The sequence below is a fragment of the Protopterus annectens genome, chromosome 8.part1 (assembly GCF_019279795.1).
Source record: "Protopterus annectens isolate FY-2018-M chromosome 8.part1, PAN1.0, whole genome shotgun sequence".
NCBI classification, from domain to species: domain Eukaryota; kingdom Metazoa; phylum Chordata; order Ceratodontiformes; family Protopteridae; genus Protopterus; species Protopterus annectens.
The window spans coordinates 80,386,212-80,402,864 of record NC_056742.1 but is presented as its reverse complement, the minus strand read 5'-3'; positions in this window follow the sequence as shown (position 1 = coordinate 80,402,864).

Here is a 16,653-nt window from a genome sequence, read left to right as displayed (position 1 = left end):
GGAGTGCCTGCACCTACATGAAGCAATTGCCACAGTTAACTACCCTTGGAAGTGCTGATCTGTATTTTGCAGTACTTAACTGTGACTCATAGACATGCAAATTAGTTGATAATAAGGTCTTTCCTCACTGCGACTTATGTGTCTATGAATCACAAATGGGTACTTTGTGATAACAGGACCTTTTTACCATGGGCTGTATGGCCTATTCTGGGGATCTTAATGAATACCTAGGAATGTGTTTACTTTAGCACTCATAGGTCTTGCATACTGAATGTGAGTTTGATTTTATTTTGTTAGGATATGTTTGCAAAATAAATGGCGCCTGTACTGCAGAAATGCATTTTCCTTAAAAAGTAAAGTTCAAGAGTGAAGTGTTAGAGGTTACGTTGTCTCATGTTAGGTCTGAACTCACTCAGGTTACTGATCCAGGAGTTATTCAGTAATAACCTTCCAGGTCAGTTGTGCTTTTCTGATTATTTCATTAGTGCAGCTTAGATCACATAACTCCTAAGCTGGTGTACGAATTCCGGGGAGGTGAAATGTCATGTAATGCCTTAGCCATATTTGGACCTAGGGATATCCCTTTACCAAAAATATAAAACCATAGACCTCAACAACTGATTTGTCACATTTGCATTTTTATTTATGTGGAGAAAGTTGAAGTCTAGATGAGGATGGGTACAATGAAAAACACCCGAATCAAACAAACTTTATGGAGACTAGCTTTGTAATTTTAAAAAGTAAATAAAGCTATGAATAAAAGTGAGAAGGTGAAATATTCCTGGGGATACATTAAACCCTACAGGGAGTGTACGAATAGTACAAGAGCTGCTGCAGGCAATATGTCCACTGAGTTATTCAGCAAAGGGCTCCCGGGACGTGCACGAGCTCTCCTAAACTAATCCTACACGGACACCACTGCCTTATGCTAATTATTACATTTGCTGGTGAAAATCATGCAAATGAGGGGAATTAGTGATTCCGCAAACAGGCAGGTGTCTGTGCAGGAATAGTGTAACCTGCAGAAATGTATTCAGTTACTAGCTGAGTACATTTCTGCAAAAAAGAAAACGGAGGCATGACAGTCTCAAATAAATCATGTATTCCATTCATTAGGCATGCCATTGGCATTAAAAATAGTTTTAAATTTCCAAAATAAAAGGTTTTTTTTTGGCTGATCACAGCCGTTTAAACATAGCTTAGCAGCGAGCAAACACGATAGTGATGAAAAAAATGTGAAAACCCAATTTTAAAGAAAATCTCCATTTTTGCCATTATAGTCTATGGCATGCAGAATCAAACAATACCAGGGCACAGTGGTTGTCAAGGGGAAAGACTCCGTGTCAGTGCAGTATTTATGGGCTAAGGCAGTGGGGTATGCAAATGAGGGGAAATTTACTGAATCACAAAATATTCTAAGTCCAAAACCTGCACCTAACCTTGTAGGTGCTAGACCAGGATTATGTAGGCAGGAGGAGCAACTAACATGAAAAGGGGGTGTGTTATGCTTGCTGTGAGCACAATGGAGCACTGTTGCCTGGGTTTGTGCTTAGCTAAGCCCAGCTAAGCAAGGGGGTGTGTCTGACGCTGTAATATCTTACACCATGAAATGAAGAGCGTGTTCGCATCCAGGAAGGGACATTTCTGCTAAAATCTGTTTAACTTTGCTAAACAGGTTTGCGCGGTGTGCACTGAGAATTAAAACAAACAAACAAAAACACAGGAAATGGCAGCACTGTATATATGTAAGCAAGGGGTGTGTCCGTGGCTTTATAGCCTTGTTTACCTTGCCTAACTGGGTGTGCGCGGCGTGCACCGGGATTTAAACCACAAATCTAAAATAAATACAGGAAATGGCAAGTGAAACAAGAAAAGAAAGGGAAACAGCAGAATAGAGGCACTCAAATGCAAGTAACAGAGCTGGCAGGTGGAATGTATCATACTCAGCCAATCACACAGGCAGCATATGCAGCACACCACTATAAACTATACAAACATCTTTCAGTCTGTTTTTTCCCACAAACTCTACACCACCGTTGTACACAGATGGGGAAATTTTACCTGACAAAACTAACAAAATGTTAGAGGCTGCTGTTGCTCTTATACATCAGTATGTGCATGAGGCTGAGGTGGTCAAGAGGACAATGCTGACAACCACCCCAGACTTATGAGGAGGAGGAGAAGAGTGTTCAAGCCCAGGGAAACCTACCAGGTGCTACATGTTCTGGAGATAGTAGAGCTCTACAGGGTGGACAGGGACATCCTGCAGCAAATTGTGGAGCTGTGCCTCCCTTGTCTCACATCCAGAACAAACAGAGGGGAAGCCATCCCAGTGGATACCAAGGTATGTGTAGCTCTAAGAATACTAGCTACAGATACTTTCCAAAGACCAACTGGGGATATCATGGGGGTCTCACAGGCATCTGCGTCCAGGATACTTCACCAGTTTCTGGATGCCATGTGACCACATGCCAAGGAGCACATTAAATTTCCCACCACCAGTGAGGAGAGGACCCACAATTTGCATTTCTTCCACCATGTAGCAGACTACCCAGACGTACTGGATGCCATATACTGCATGCACATCCACATCAAAGCACCACCTGGTGACCGGGGTAGGGTCTACATAAACCAAAAGGGGTTACACTCCATCAACTGCCAGGTTGTGTGCAATGCCCAGGGCATTATCATGAATGTGTGCCCTGGCTTCCCTGGAAGCTATCACAACTCCCACATCTGGCATTCTTTACAGCTGTATCAGTGGTTTGCCAGGGGGGACATCCCTTATGGCCATTTAATGGGGGATGCTAGCTATGCACTGGAGCCATGGACAATGACACACACCAGAAATGCACACACACCCACACAAGAATGCCATAATGAGGCACACTTACAATCCAGGATCATTATAGGGCATGTGTTTGGAATGCTCAAGTCACAGTTCCGCTGCCTTGACATATCCGGTGGAGGCTTACAGCACTCTCCAGCCACATGTGCATACACTGTCATAGTATGTGCCATGCTACACAATATGATCCTGTGGAAACAGCTGCAGTAGGAACAAAATGGGGAAGGGCCACACAGCCCCCACCATTGCCACGGCCTCCACAGGCACAGAGGGACTCTGAGGAGGAACATCCTGAGCCTGCCCCTGTAGGTTGATGGAGGCGTGCCAAGTATGCCCTGGTCTTGGCAAGTAAGCAATGCATAGCACATACACTGACACTGCAGGGCTCCAGGGACTGATCTCTCTCTCTGACTCGCACGCACAGTCAAATGGATGCCAAACATTACACCACCTTTACCTTACCATGTATAGGCAGTGTACTGTGTGCATCCGACATAGTCAGCCCTCTGGCACAATGTAAGCCAGTCTCCTTAGCAAAATAAATGAATGGAGTGGAATGTTCTGATAGCATATCTATGGTATTGATCAAGCATGCAAGGGAGTGAGGTGGCTAAGTGGGATAGCAGCAGACAACTGACAGCTCTGTGCACCAGCAGGAAGTGTATCCCAGTACTGGCCTACCTACACCATGCAGTATCACCCTAGTTGACAAATACCACTGCAGTATATGTGGTGAGCCAAATAACTGAGAGGGGGGGTCATAGATCACATGCAATGATGTCAAAGTGGGGGTCCATTACCCTCCCCCCAGCCTCACCAAACAGATCAGCTGTAGAAAGCCATGCAGAAATGTCTGGCAAAGGCTCCCACATGGTGACACCCATGAAATCCCCACCTACAGACATTTACACAGTGATATCACAGCAGGCCTGACAGTGGCAGTATAGCTTTGAAAGGTAAGAATTCTAAAACTACAAATGTATATGCCAGAACAATCTGACCTGTGGTTGATACTGTTATGCCTGTAGTCTCAAAGATAGGTACACCACTATGCTAAATAGGCCCAAAATGTTAAGCAAATATCAGCACAGTCCCTGCAAATGTGTATTGTGTACAGATGTGCCCCCCATAGTCCCATAGAAATGCAATAACATGCCCCTAGCCTTAAGCAGCATCCAGCCATCAACTAGAATGATGCCTCAACACAGACAGAAAGCAATTGTCAGTAACACCCACAGTCAAATTACTGGTATCATCCCAGGGTTGTCTACTGCTGGCAGCCTGGGAACGTATGAGCATCAGAATGCACTGCCTTGCTACAGATGGCCTGCATCTGTCACACCTGGCCTACAGGCCTCTGGCAAATGCCTATGCCTCACCCAGAGTGCCCTATTAGGGAGTGCCATGGGGTGCATAACACCAACATAACACAGTATAAAAAGGCAAAGAAAGGCCATGCTGCTAACTTGCCAGATGAAAACCTACAAGTGTCAGAGAACCAGAAATCTGGCCAAAGCCATGAATAATGGGGTGAAGAGGGCTCAAAGAGAAGGACACATTTGAAACACTCCTCTAATAATGTAATAAAGTTGAAGGAATTATTGTAGTAGCATGGAATGTCTGCTGGATATGAAGTCTGAAACTGCAATGTCAACTGTCAGTAATATCTGACTTCAACCCTGAGTGACTTGCAAAACACTTTTGCTGGAAAACCACACTTGTTTGGGTAACCAACAAGATATATGAGTCATGGATGTGGACATTCTGTGATACTCTGTACAGTTGACAGGCATGGCTAGGAGTTTAAGCATGGAAATGCACTCACTGCAGGCAGGCCTAACCCTGGAAGATGGTGGCATGTCTGCACCCACAGAACCCTGGGACACAGCCATGGGGAGTAACACACCCCTCCCAGATCACTCATCCTATGCAGCATCCTGACCCCAACATGTGGCCATCCAAGCAAAATGAGGTGGGCCATACATATATGTGTAACAAACACATACCTCCAGGCTGGTCAAACAGTCTGACACACACAAGTCGGTCACCCTCCAAGTGCAGTCAACCATTGAGGAGAGCCCAATGCAAAGGTCTGGTAGCTATAGGCAAATATATCTGCCCAGTAACCCCCCCCCCCCACATATCCTATCCCCTACAACTCTATCTGGAGTCTGCCTGTCACCCTGATCCTGTCTGACTTATATTACCCAACTGGAGACTGGAAATCAGAAAAGGCCAGAACTTAAATGCACAGAGATCCCACCATTGTAATATATCACCAAGCTGCTTGTAGGCACACCCTTCAACAGGCTGGATATTGCAAAAATGCATAGCGTTTGGCCCATAAACATTGTGTGTGCATCATCCATCCTGTATTCTTCTGGTAAATCACTGTGATGATCTGAGGAGATACGTCACCAGGTACTGAAACAGTACATGACAGTGTCAAATGACATATATAACAGATGTCTGCTAAAACCAGCCCTGTAACCCTTGCAACCCATACATTACTGAGAGAAATTGTCAGAATCATTGTATGGCCCATTGTCCCCACATTTTGATAGGCTATCTCCAGATATCCTGCACTAGCAGGTTGAGATGTATTACCATAGCACAAAATAAACTGGACTGGAGTACAACAATCCCTGGAATGGAGTCCTACATGTAGTATAGAAGGACATGCTGGGCATGCTTATACACTTAGACAAATGTCAGTAGGATCTAGGAATGAACAGGCCTTCCCCACCCATACATTTAGAGAAATGTCAGTAGAATCTAGGAATGAACAGGCCTTCCCCACCCAGTGCACTTTCCATTGCCCCACCTTAGCAGTCCTGAAGATGTCTGTCACCATAGAAATCACTTTTGGTAGATCCAGCTCCATGAGCTGTGTGGTGCCTGCGATAACAACATAACACTATAGTACAAATAACTGGTCAGGTAGGAGTTTTAATTTCAGTCCTGGAAAATGGAAAAGTGTGTGTGTGTGTGTGTGTGTGTGTGTGTGTGTGTGTGTGTGTGTGTGTGTGTGTGTGTGTGTGTGTGTGTGTGTGTGTGTAGCAGTGTGTGTGTGTGTGTGTGTGTGTGTGTGTGTGTGTGTGTGTGTGTGTGTGTGTGTGTGTCCACAACTAAAAGCTTGTGGGTCTATTCAAACCCAGTATACCCCCCTTTCCCAAGTTTAGCAATCTTTCAGATATCAGTCATCTTAGAAGTGCCTTCAATCAAGCCTCAACCCCATTAGCTCTGTGGCACATGCGATAACTGCATAACAGAATAGTACAACTACCTAGTTAGGTAGGAGTTCCAATCTCAGTTCTGGCAAATGTAAAAGAGTGTGTGTGCGTATTCATAACTAAAAGCTTTGGAGTCCATTCAAACCCAATACAAATCCCCTTTCCCTACTTTAGCAGTCCTGCAGATATCAGTCATCTTAAAAGTGCCTTCCATCAGACTTCAGCCCCATAGGCTCTGTGGCACATGCAATAACTGCATAACATAATAGTACTAACTAGTTAGGTAGGAGTTCCAATCTCAGTTCTGGCAAATGTGAAAGTGTGTGTGTGTGTGTGTGTGTGTGTGTGTGTGTGTGTGTGTGTGTGTGTGTGTTTACAACTAAAAGCTTTTGGGTCCATTCAAACCCAGTACACCTCCCCTTTGCCTACTTTAGCAGTTCTGCAGATATCAGTCATCTTAAAAGTGCCTTCCGTCAGACCTCAGCCCCATAAGCTCGGTGGTGCATGCGATAACTGCCTAACATGATAGTGCAAATGCCTAGTTAGGTAGACATTCTGTCAGATCTGGCAAATGTAGAAGTGTGTGTGTGTGACAGTTGTGTGTTTGTTTTTAGGTGAAACAGTTTTATGCCATTCCCACCCACGACACTTCACAGTGCCCCACCTTATCAGTCCAGGATGTCAGTCCCTTATCAGCAACCTTGGCCAGCTTTCAGGCCTGTAAGCTCAGTAGTGCATGTGAGCAATGCTTAACACTACTGTACAAATGACTAGTTTGGGAGGGGTTCTACTCTTGTATCCAGCAAATGTGTGTGTGAGTATGTATGTTTGTAAGCAGATGTATTTTTATATGTTTCCCACCCACTGCCCTACTTTAGCAGTCCTGCTGATGTCATTCCCCATATCAGCACCTTTGGCCAACACTCAATCTAGTAGGTTTTAGAGTGCATGCGGTAACTGTGTAACACTGCGGTACAAATCACTAGCTAGGTAGGGGTTCTACTCTTACATCTGGCAAGTGTGTCTGTTTGTTGGACAAAGTATTTTGATAGGTCAAACACCCACTGCACTACTATATCAGTCCTGCTGATGTCATTCCCTTTATAGGTGCACAAGTGTGTAGTAGGTAATGGCCCAGGAGCCTTAACAAGCCTAGCACACAGAAGGGCCCTGCCATTGTGCCACCCAATGTTACGTTCCAGTGCCTGTATCAAGTATAGCCACTGCAGTGATTCTTGGATTGAAATGTCTATTACCCATCCGATCATCATGATTTCTCTGGAACAGGGTTGGCTAGGTGCTCTCCGTGACATGTATGGGAAGTGTATTACAGGGCATGTGCAGTCTCTTGGTGAGGGGCCTGTCCCCCCAGCATGTTGTGTTGATTGTGGTACTGAGGTAGAGGCTTCTACAGTGTGCGGTGTGGATAGATTTATATGTAGCATTTCTATACCAGATGGGTCAGACATGGCTTTGTAAGTCAAGCACAGATAGCCGCTACTTAGGTGATATGACACAGAGAATAGCTTGCGTCTGCTGAGTCTGTCTGTGTAGGATGTGTGTTCAATGCCCAGGAACCCTTTTGTGAGGTATTTATATGGCTTCTCCAGCTGTAGCAGGTGTCTAGTGAGGTACATGGCAAATGGGCCATAATACTTGGGGAGTGGTCTAATGAGGGAATAATAGGCAGAGATCATTACCTCTGTCTTCCTGGATGCAAAACCCTTGGTAATGCAATGTGCCATATAGAAGGGCTTCCTGATCACGTTGGCAATGTGGTGCTTGAAGGATCAGTTGCTATCAACTTGTGTCCCCAGATCTCTTATAATGCCTGCAGCGTTCATTGTGCTCCAATTGATGTGGAACTTACTGGGAACTGAGTGTTTTACCAAAGGAGATGAAGCATTTTGGGGTGTTAAGCTTCTGGCCATTGTTTCCACACCACTCATTGGTCACAGTGGGGCCTTTCTGTAGGATGTCTGCATCACTTGTGGAGTTCATGATAGCTCCCAGCTTGCAGTCCTCTGTGAACTTGGTCAGCCAGAGTTCCTCTGTGTTAGGCTGGACTCCTGAGATGTAGATGCTGGACAGAACACTATCTAGTACTGATCCCTGTGGGACCCCACTCATGACTGCTTGCCAGACTGACTTGGTGTTTGCCACTGTCACACTGTGTGTTCTGTGAACCAGTTTGCAAACCACCCACTGATATAGGGGTTAATGTCTAGTTTGTTGGGTTTACCAATAATCCCAAACTGAGGAATGGTATCAGAAGCCTTGGCCAGATTGAGGTAGTTTGTATGCAGTGCCTTGCTGTCATACACAGCCCTGGTGACTTACTCAAAGTCATCAACCAGGTTGAGCAGGCATGATCTGCCATTCACAAAGCCAAACTGTGTGGGGTCCAGAGTTAGGAGATCACCTATATCTTGGTCAATCAGGTCCCTGATGATGCGCCCATACCCGTACATAGTAGACCTATCAGGCTAAGGGCCCAATAATCCCCAGGGTCTGTAGATGCTACCCCTTTATGGAGAAAGATGACTGTAGCAGTGTGCTATTTTGAAAGGACAAAGCCTGAGGTGAGGCTGTGACTTGCCAGGGCACACAGATGTGGTGCCAGGTCTCCTTGTATGTCATGTAGAACACAGCCACAGATATGTTGGGTTCCCATGGAAGCTGTATCTTTGCCTGTAGACAATGCAGGTCTAACCTGGCCTGCAGTAATGCCGGGTGCCTGGCATTCATTTGCCATTGTGATTGCCCCATGGGGAGAGGGGTAAAGCTGGCATTGACTCTGCTGGCAAGACTGTGGCCAGTAACTTTTATGTCAGGATAGGAATCAGCATTGTGAAGGCAGTAACTCACAGCACTTGCGGTTATTGCTGTGGAGGTTGTTGATATATCTATCAAAGGCTTTTGTGATTGTCATCAATGTCTGCTGCAAATCTGCCTTCATAGCTGCCTGTAGGTGATTCCATGAGGGATCCCAAGTTGTGTTTGAGGCTAATAAGGGGGTTCACCAGTCATGGGACACCACCATTTTCTGGAACAGTGTCCTCCTTCTGTTGTATACTTTAGAAATGGCAGGAGACAATCAGAATGGCTTCCAGTGTTTGGAGGACAGTATCTGTGTTCTGTTGGCTATGGCTAGTACCATGCATCCATGTACATGTTTGTGCAGTGCATATGTGTATGATGTGACAGTCATGCAGTTATTTTCCATTGGTATGGGTGCAGTGAAGTCATCCACCTCTTTTTTATACTGCAATATCAGCATTGGAGAGGTTTTGCAAGGTGGTTATCTTTGAGCAGGGTATGGGTGAGATGTTGAGCTCAATGTTGATTACATCATGTTTGGATCTGACCAGGTAGGGATTGACAACTGTGGTTGAGCATCAGTCCCATATGTAAGGTTGTTGCATCCTCTACTGGGAGTCAGTATGAACTGGTCCACACCATTGAACTGATGAATTGCATGACGCGCTGGGCCAGTGTACTGGTGCTTGACTACTTTCTCCAGGTGATGGAGGGGTAGTTGAAGTCTCCTACTATGTCAGTCTTGGGTTGGACCTTTATAGATGCCAGGATGTTGAGGAATGTACAGTGACAGTCTAGGGACATAGCTGGGGACTGATAGGCTATGGTGTGGATTGCACTATTCCCCAAAGTCAGTTTTACAGGAAGTACCTCCGATGCATTATGCTGGGATACTATCCTGGAGCTGTGCATATCCATTATGGATATGGAGATGCCACCTGTGGAGGTGTGGTGCATGTTTTGGCCCTGACAGCTGCGGAATGCATCATAGCCTGTTAGTGCAGGGCTGCTGTCTCCTGCTGTGAACCACATCTCCATTACAGCACAAATGTCAATGTCCTCCACTCTGAGGAGTGCTTTGAGTGACTGCATCTTGACAGTTAGATGTCTACTGTTGAGCAGCATGACCCTCAGATTGCATACATGTCTAGCTGTTACAGTGGTAATTTGATTTGGAACACTGCCTAATAAGGCACTATAGGGGTGGCAAGACACTTACCCTGTACCTGAAAACCCAGGGCTGACAGATTTAGGACATCACTGGCAAAGCACTGAGGTCTATCAATCATGTTATCCCAAGCAGAGAGATACTGGATCCCCTGAGAATGACACACAACACATAAGCCAATGCTGCAGTCAATAATCTGTTGATAGTACTGTAGCATCATTCTGGGTGATGGCAGTATACTGCTCAGGGCTATTGTCACACCTACCTGGACAACATAATCCAAGTGTTCAACCATGTCTCTTGTCATGTAGCCCAGGGAGGTGTGTCTCAGGTCATTCACACCCACATAAATAATGATAGAGTGATACTTGTAGCTGTTGTTGAGGGGCCTGACTGTGTGTGTCATGTGTTGCATGCTGGCACATGATAGACAGTTCTATAATCAACATAGTGAGTGGGACATCTGTGTGCCACAGTACTGAGTCACCCATGATCACTGTATTGTGCAAGGTGGTGAGCCTTAGGAGCTTACGTTGAGGGGCACACTGTGTAGGAGACATATGTGTCCTTCGGCATGTGCTACGTCATGGTATCTGAGTAGGTATCTGTCTTACTGGTCTGTGCTGTTTGTATAAATGTCCATTGAGTGCGTCTGTGAAGGTGGTGTGTGGCTTTTCAGCATATGGCAGGGCTGTCATAGTGGGTATTGTGGTGAGTTATGTGGTCCACATGGTGTGCTGCAGGTGTTGATCTTATCCTCTTGACCAGCTAGTCCAGTCTTTGCTCTAGAGTACATATTTCCACATTTAATGATATAGGGGTAACTCTCACTGGTCTGAGTGTTGGAGTTTAGAGGGGAGGGTTGTCTGTGTACATGAGGCAGTTGCAACAGTGCCTCAGACTGGACAAGTGCACCAGTTTAATGGGTGAAAGCACAGAAAACCACACTTCAATCATGCCAGGAGGGGTGGTCATAAGTAGTAAGTATTGTGGCTAATTCCATGATGAATGAGTACTGCTGATGGCTCCCAGGTGTGATACACTTATTGATACAATAACCTGTTGAAGTGCAAAGCTATAATGCTATTTGGAGTGCAAGACAGAAAGAACTAGCAAGATGTACAGTAGAAACTGAAGGCAGATTTCCTGCCACCTGTAATACTTTACCTCAGCTATACAGTTATCAGCACCTTTGGAAAGTTGTAAGTCCAGTAAGCTCTGTAGCATGTGCAGTAACTGCGTAACACTATAGTAGACATAACTAGATAGTCAAAAGTTCTCATCCCAATGCTGGCAACTGTGTGTGTGTGTGAGAGAGAACCATGTACTGTGTAGGTTATACCATTTTTGACTTGTGTACCACCCTTTACATTTCCCCTCACTCCAATTTAGAAGTCCTGTTGATGTCATTCACCTTAGAAGTAACTTTGGATTAGATGAAATTGTATAAGCTCTATCCCACATCTGATAACTGCATAACACTATAGTAGAAATAACTAGGTAGGCAGGAGTTGTTATCCCAATACTGGCAACTGTGTGTGTGAATCAAGTACTGCATGTCTCATACAATTTTGATTTGTGTTCCACCCATTACACTTCCCCCACCCTACTGTACTACTGCTGTTGTTGTCATTCACCTTAGAAGTACCTTTGGATAAGGTGCAGTTGTATAAGCTGCATGGCGCATCTGATGACTGCATAATACAAATAACTAGATAGGCAAGAGGTCCAATCTCAATGCTGGCAACTGTGTTTGTGTGTGAGAGAATCAGGTACTGTGTGGGTTATACCATTTTTGACTTGTGTACCACCCTTTACACTTCCCCTCACTCCAATTTAGAAGTTTTGTTTATGTCATTCTCCTTAGAAGTACCTTTGGAGTAGGTGAAACTGTATAAACTCTGTGATGCATCTGATAACTGCATAACTATTATAGTAGAAGTAACTAGGTAGGCAGGAGTTCTGATCCCAATACTGGCAACTGTGTGTGTGTGAATCAGATACTGTGTATCTCATGCAATTTGATTTGTGTTCCACCCATTACACTTCCCCCACTCTACTTTACTACTGCTGTTGTTGTCATTCACCTTAGAAGTACCTTTGGACAAGGTGAAATTATGTAAGATGCGTGGTGCATCTGATGACTGCATAATACAAATAACTAGATAGGCAGGAGTTCTAAACTCAATACTGGCAATTGTTTGTGTGAGGATCATGTACTAAAACGTTATACCATTTTGAGTTGTGTAACACCATACTCATCCTAATGTAGTAGTCCTGTTGATGTCATTCACCTTACAAGTACCATTAGACAAGTTGAAATTGTGTAAGCTGTGTGCTATGTCTGCTAACTGCGTAATACCATAATACAAATAACTAGATAAGCAGGAGTTCCAATCTCAATGCTGGTAACTGTTTGTATTTGTGTAAGAATCATGTGCTGTGAAGGTTATACCATTTTAAGTTGTGTAACACCATACTCATCCCAATTTAGTAGTCCTGTTGATGTCATTCACCTTACAAGTACCTTTGGAGGAGATGAAATTGTGTAACTCCGTGGCACACCTGATAACTGTGTAACTCTGTAGTAGACATACATAGATAGGTAGAAGTTTGAATCTGAATACTGGTGTGTGTGTGTGTGTGTGTGTGTGTGTGTGTGTGTGTGTGTCATATCTTGTGTGGCTGATACCATTTTCATGTGTGTACTATACATGGCAGGTGGCCACCTCCTGATGTCATTACTTTATATAGTGTGGTAATGGCATCTGGCTTACATGCAGCATGTGAAACCATTGTACAGGCCATACCAGTCCACTGCACAGATGTGTCTGGAACTTCCAGATGTTTGGAACATATTAGTGCTCTGTCTGCCTTAACAATGCCCATGTATGTGATATAGTTGCCAAATAGGCCACAGTGAATGTACTGACAAATATGGCACCATCAGGTATCATACCTGACCGAAACAGCATACTGATACAACATCTGCTACCCTCACACTTGTCCAGGCTTGTAGGTGCAATGCATGAGTCTAGATGCTTGGTTTTACAAGTGAATTGTTCATGTCATGGATCACATTAAACGTTGGAAAAGGTGTGGACTTGACATATTGTGGTCTCAATCGGTATATTTCAGAAACAAATGGCATCATAACAGGTGTGTGTATATATTTTATATCCACTGTATAGCAGCAATGTTTCACATATGTCCCTACCTTAGTCAGTTTGTCCAACACATTTTGCTGCTGTCTGTCCAGACATCTTGCACTGACAGGTTGTGAGGAATGCTACAGAAATGTTACATTCTCTTCAAATAGGCCCCTGTGGTGAGCACTTTGATGCAGTACAATTAACCCCACCACAAGTGAACATGCACATAAAGCAATATGGTTAATAGTCATAGTTGTGTGCATGGTAACTTGCATGCCCTCCACATGCCTGGAGTATTGCCAAAGCACAAATGAGCAATTCCATACCCACCAGCTTCATGCTGCTGTCCCATATGCAGACCAGAGTGATCTTTGTAGTTGTAAGAGAGAGGTAATGTCAGCAGACTCACATGTATCCTTGGAAAAAGATGGATGCAGCATGTCTGCACGTGTACAGTACAACACCCAATACTACATATTTTGCTGTCCTTCGCCATAGATTTGGACTTCTGTGCATTATAAATCCCCATCCACAATTGCAATATGACCTGGCACATGCATGTAGATACTGTACAGATACAAGTATGTCTCATACAGTAGTCTACTAATCCCCACTGGAACCTTACCTGCACGCTCCTTGTCCACTGTGTGTGTACCACCCACCTCCAGCAAGTGGGGTTTTGTACATTGTTGTTGTATTTTGATGGGTGGCCCAAGCTTGACAAGGAGCTCCTCATTTGGTGCTAGTGGAGACTGTATGGCTGGGCTCCCACCTGTGGTTGTGGGGTCCCTGGCCACAGCAGCAGCCCTTTGCCAGGCATGCCATATGAGGTTGGTGGCATGATGCCGCACCTGCTCATATGTACATGTGTACAGGCTGACCTAATTTGCCCTGTGGACAGGGTCATCACACAGGGTGGTCCTCTCCCGCAGATGTTGCTGGCTTTGGCCCAACAGTACTGTGTGGTTCTGTATTATGGCTTCCATTATCAGGTTGCATTCTGCTGGTGAAAAGGTCTCCCGATGGTGATGTGACATTGCACCTGGTAGACACTAACAGGGAAACATATCACATGACCCCATATATTTGGCAACAGTATCTCCAGAACCTGCACATGTACCATGAATTCCAGTAGCCAAAGCTCACAACCATGCCAGTAGCCACCACTCACAACCACAGCATACCCTTGTAATCTATCAGCACAGTATCAGCTTGCATTGCACTCCTAGTCCTGATGACTCATATTGCCCAAGTGAGGGCAAGTTGTTTGCCTAATCCGTCATTCCTCATTCAGGTCTGTGTAAGTTGATGACATTAGCCATCTTCCATGTGGGTGGTGTGTAGATGTTGATGTGGCTTAGTGTGACTACAGTGTGTAATGCAGCTGGGAGCACATGCCTGAGTTCATGTAGGATGCAGACAGGGATGATATGACATCCCATGGATACTTACATTTTTTGCCTTTCAGTGGGCAATATGTGCCTGCTCACTGGTGATAAGAGTAGGGGTGTGGGTGCAGTACATATCCACCTATAGTGATGGTGAGCCAGGTGGGGGATGTTTGCCCTAACCCTATCTGCATCAGGTTGCCTGTAGCTATGTTGTGTGTGTATGTGATCTGATTGGCCACCATTACATGTTAGGTTGGTATGTTGTCTCCAAGATTGCAGACATATAGGAAGATGGCCTTGTGATTGTCCCTGGTGGATGTTTCCAATTTGTACTCATAGTTGGCCTTACAGTAATCCACCTGTGACCTTATATGCTTATTCGGACAATGGCTGACTTGATGCCAGGTTGGTTCCTGCCCCTACTTTGCCCTGTACAGCCACTATAGGGACCTAGTCTGTGGTTTGTGTAATGCTGCTGTCCAGCAACGGGGATTACTCTACGTTGATGAAGGCAGGTATGACAAGTAAGGTATTGTTGAGTCCATACAGCCATGCATTTGTTCAATTAGTTGTTTGTAGTGGGCATGGCCACAAAGTCATAACACAGTTGGACACCTCTCCAATTTAGTCATGATAATCATACTTACTGTGCTAACCATGGCTGTGTCAGGGCAATGCAACAACCAGTAGCTGTAGAAATGTCACTATTTTGGGTGCACAGTAACTAAGATTACACATGTGTACAGCATGTACAGCTGTTTTAACTGGCATTTTGCATCCCATGTCTGTTTTTATGAGATGGACACATACACCTACTCATACTGACATGTGCATAGCTAATACCTCACATACATTTCTGTTCTATGTCAGTATGGCACACTAAATTTATACTCTTTCTGTGCAGTCATCCCTCTCAACCTGTTACAGCAGAACATCTGTAGGATGCCAAGCATACATGAGTGCAATGGCCAAAATCAGTGACAGTGTCTCAATATTGCTGTAACATACTTGAGTCATTCAACAGCACAGTAGCATTTGCACTGACAGGCATCCCCTGGAGGACTTCCAACAGTCATATGGCAGGAAGAGAGGGGAAAGGCTAGGAGGGTGGTATTGAGGGTAAGAATTGTTAATGTTGGCAGTATGAGTGGTATAGGGACCAGGCTAGCTGATATGATGGCCAGGGGATGGTTGATATATTGTGTGTGTGTGTGTGTGTGTGTGTGTGTGTGTGTGTGTGTGTGTGTGTGTGTGTGTGTGTGTGTGTGTGTGTGTGTGTGTGTGCAAGAGACCACATGGAAGGGGATCATGGCTGGGTGTATGGTAGGCAGGTCATAATTGTGTTATCAAGGTGTGGACAGGAGGTGGGAGGTGGTAGGGCTTCTGCTGAAGGAACAGTATGCCAAGAGTGTTTTTGGAGAATGACATAATTGTCTGATAGAGTGTTGTTTCTGAAGCTGTAAGCTGATGATGTAATGATGACTGTTGTTAGTGCATATGCTATGCAAGTTGGTTGTGTGATGGATGAGAAAGAGAAATGTTATGTCAGTCGGATGACATGGTGATGACTGTACTCAAAGGTGACAGACTGGTCATTGCAGCAGATGTCAATGGGCATGTTGGTGAAGGGGACAGAGGGATGGGGAATTGATGGCTATGTATGGTGTTAAAAGGAGTGGAGACAGTGAGATGGTAGTGGAGTTTGCAAAAAGGATGGACATGGCTGTGGTGAATACGCACTATAATATGAGGGAGTGGCATAGGGTGACATACAAGAGTGGAGTAAGATGCACACAGGTGGAATATATTCAATGTAGGAGGGCAAGTTTGAAGGAGACTGGAGACTGTAAAGTGTACTTAGGCAGGAGAGAATGTTGGTATGTGAGATGATGATGATTGAGATGAGGAGGAGTGTGGGGGCAGCACCAAGGATCAAATGGTGTGAATTGGAAAAGTGTGCTTGTGAGGTGGAGTTCAGGAAAGAGTTGAGACAGGCACTGGGTGGCAGTGACAATCTAACAAATATCTGATTAAGTACAGC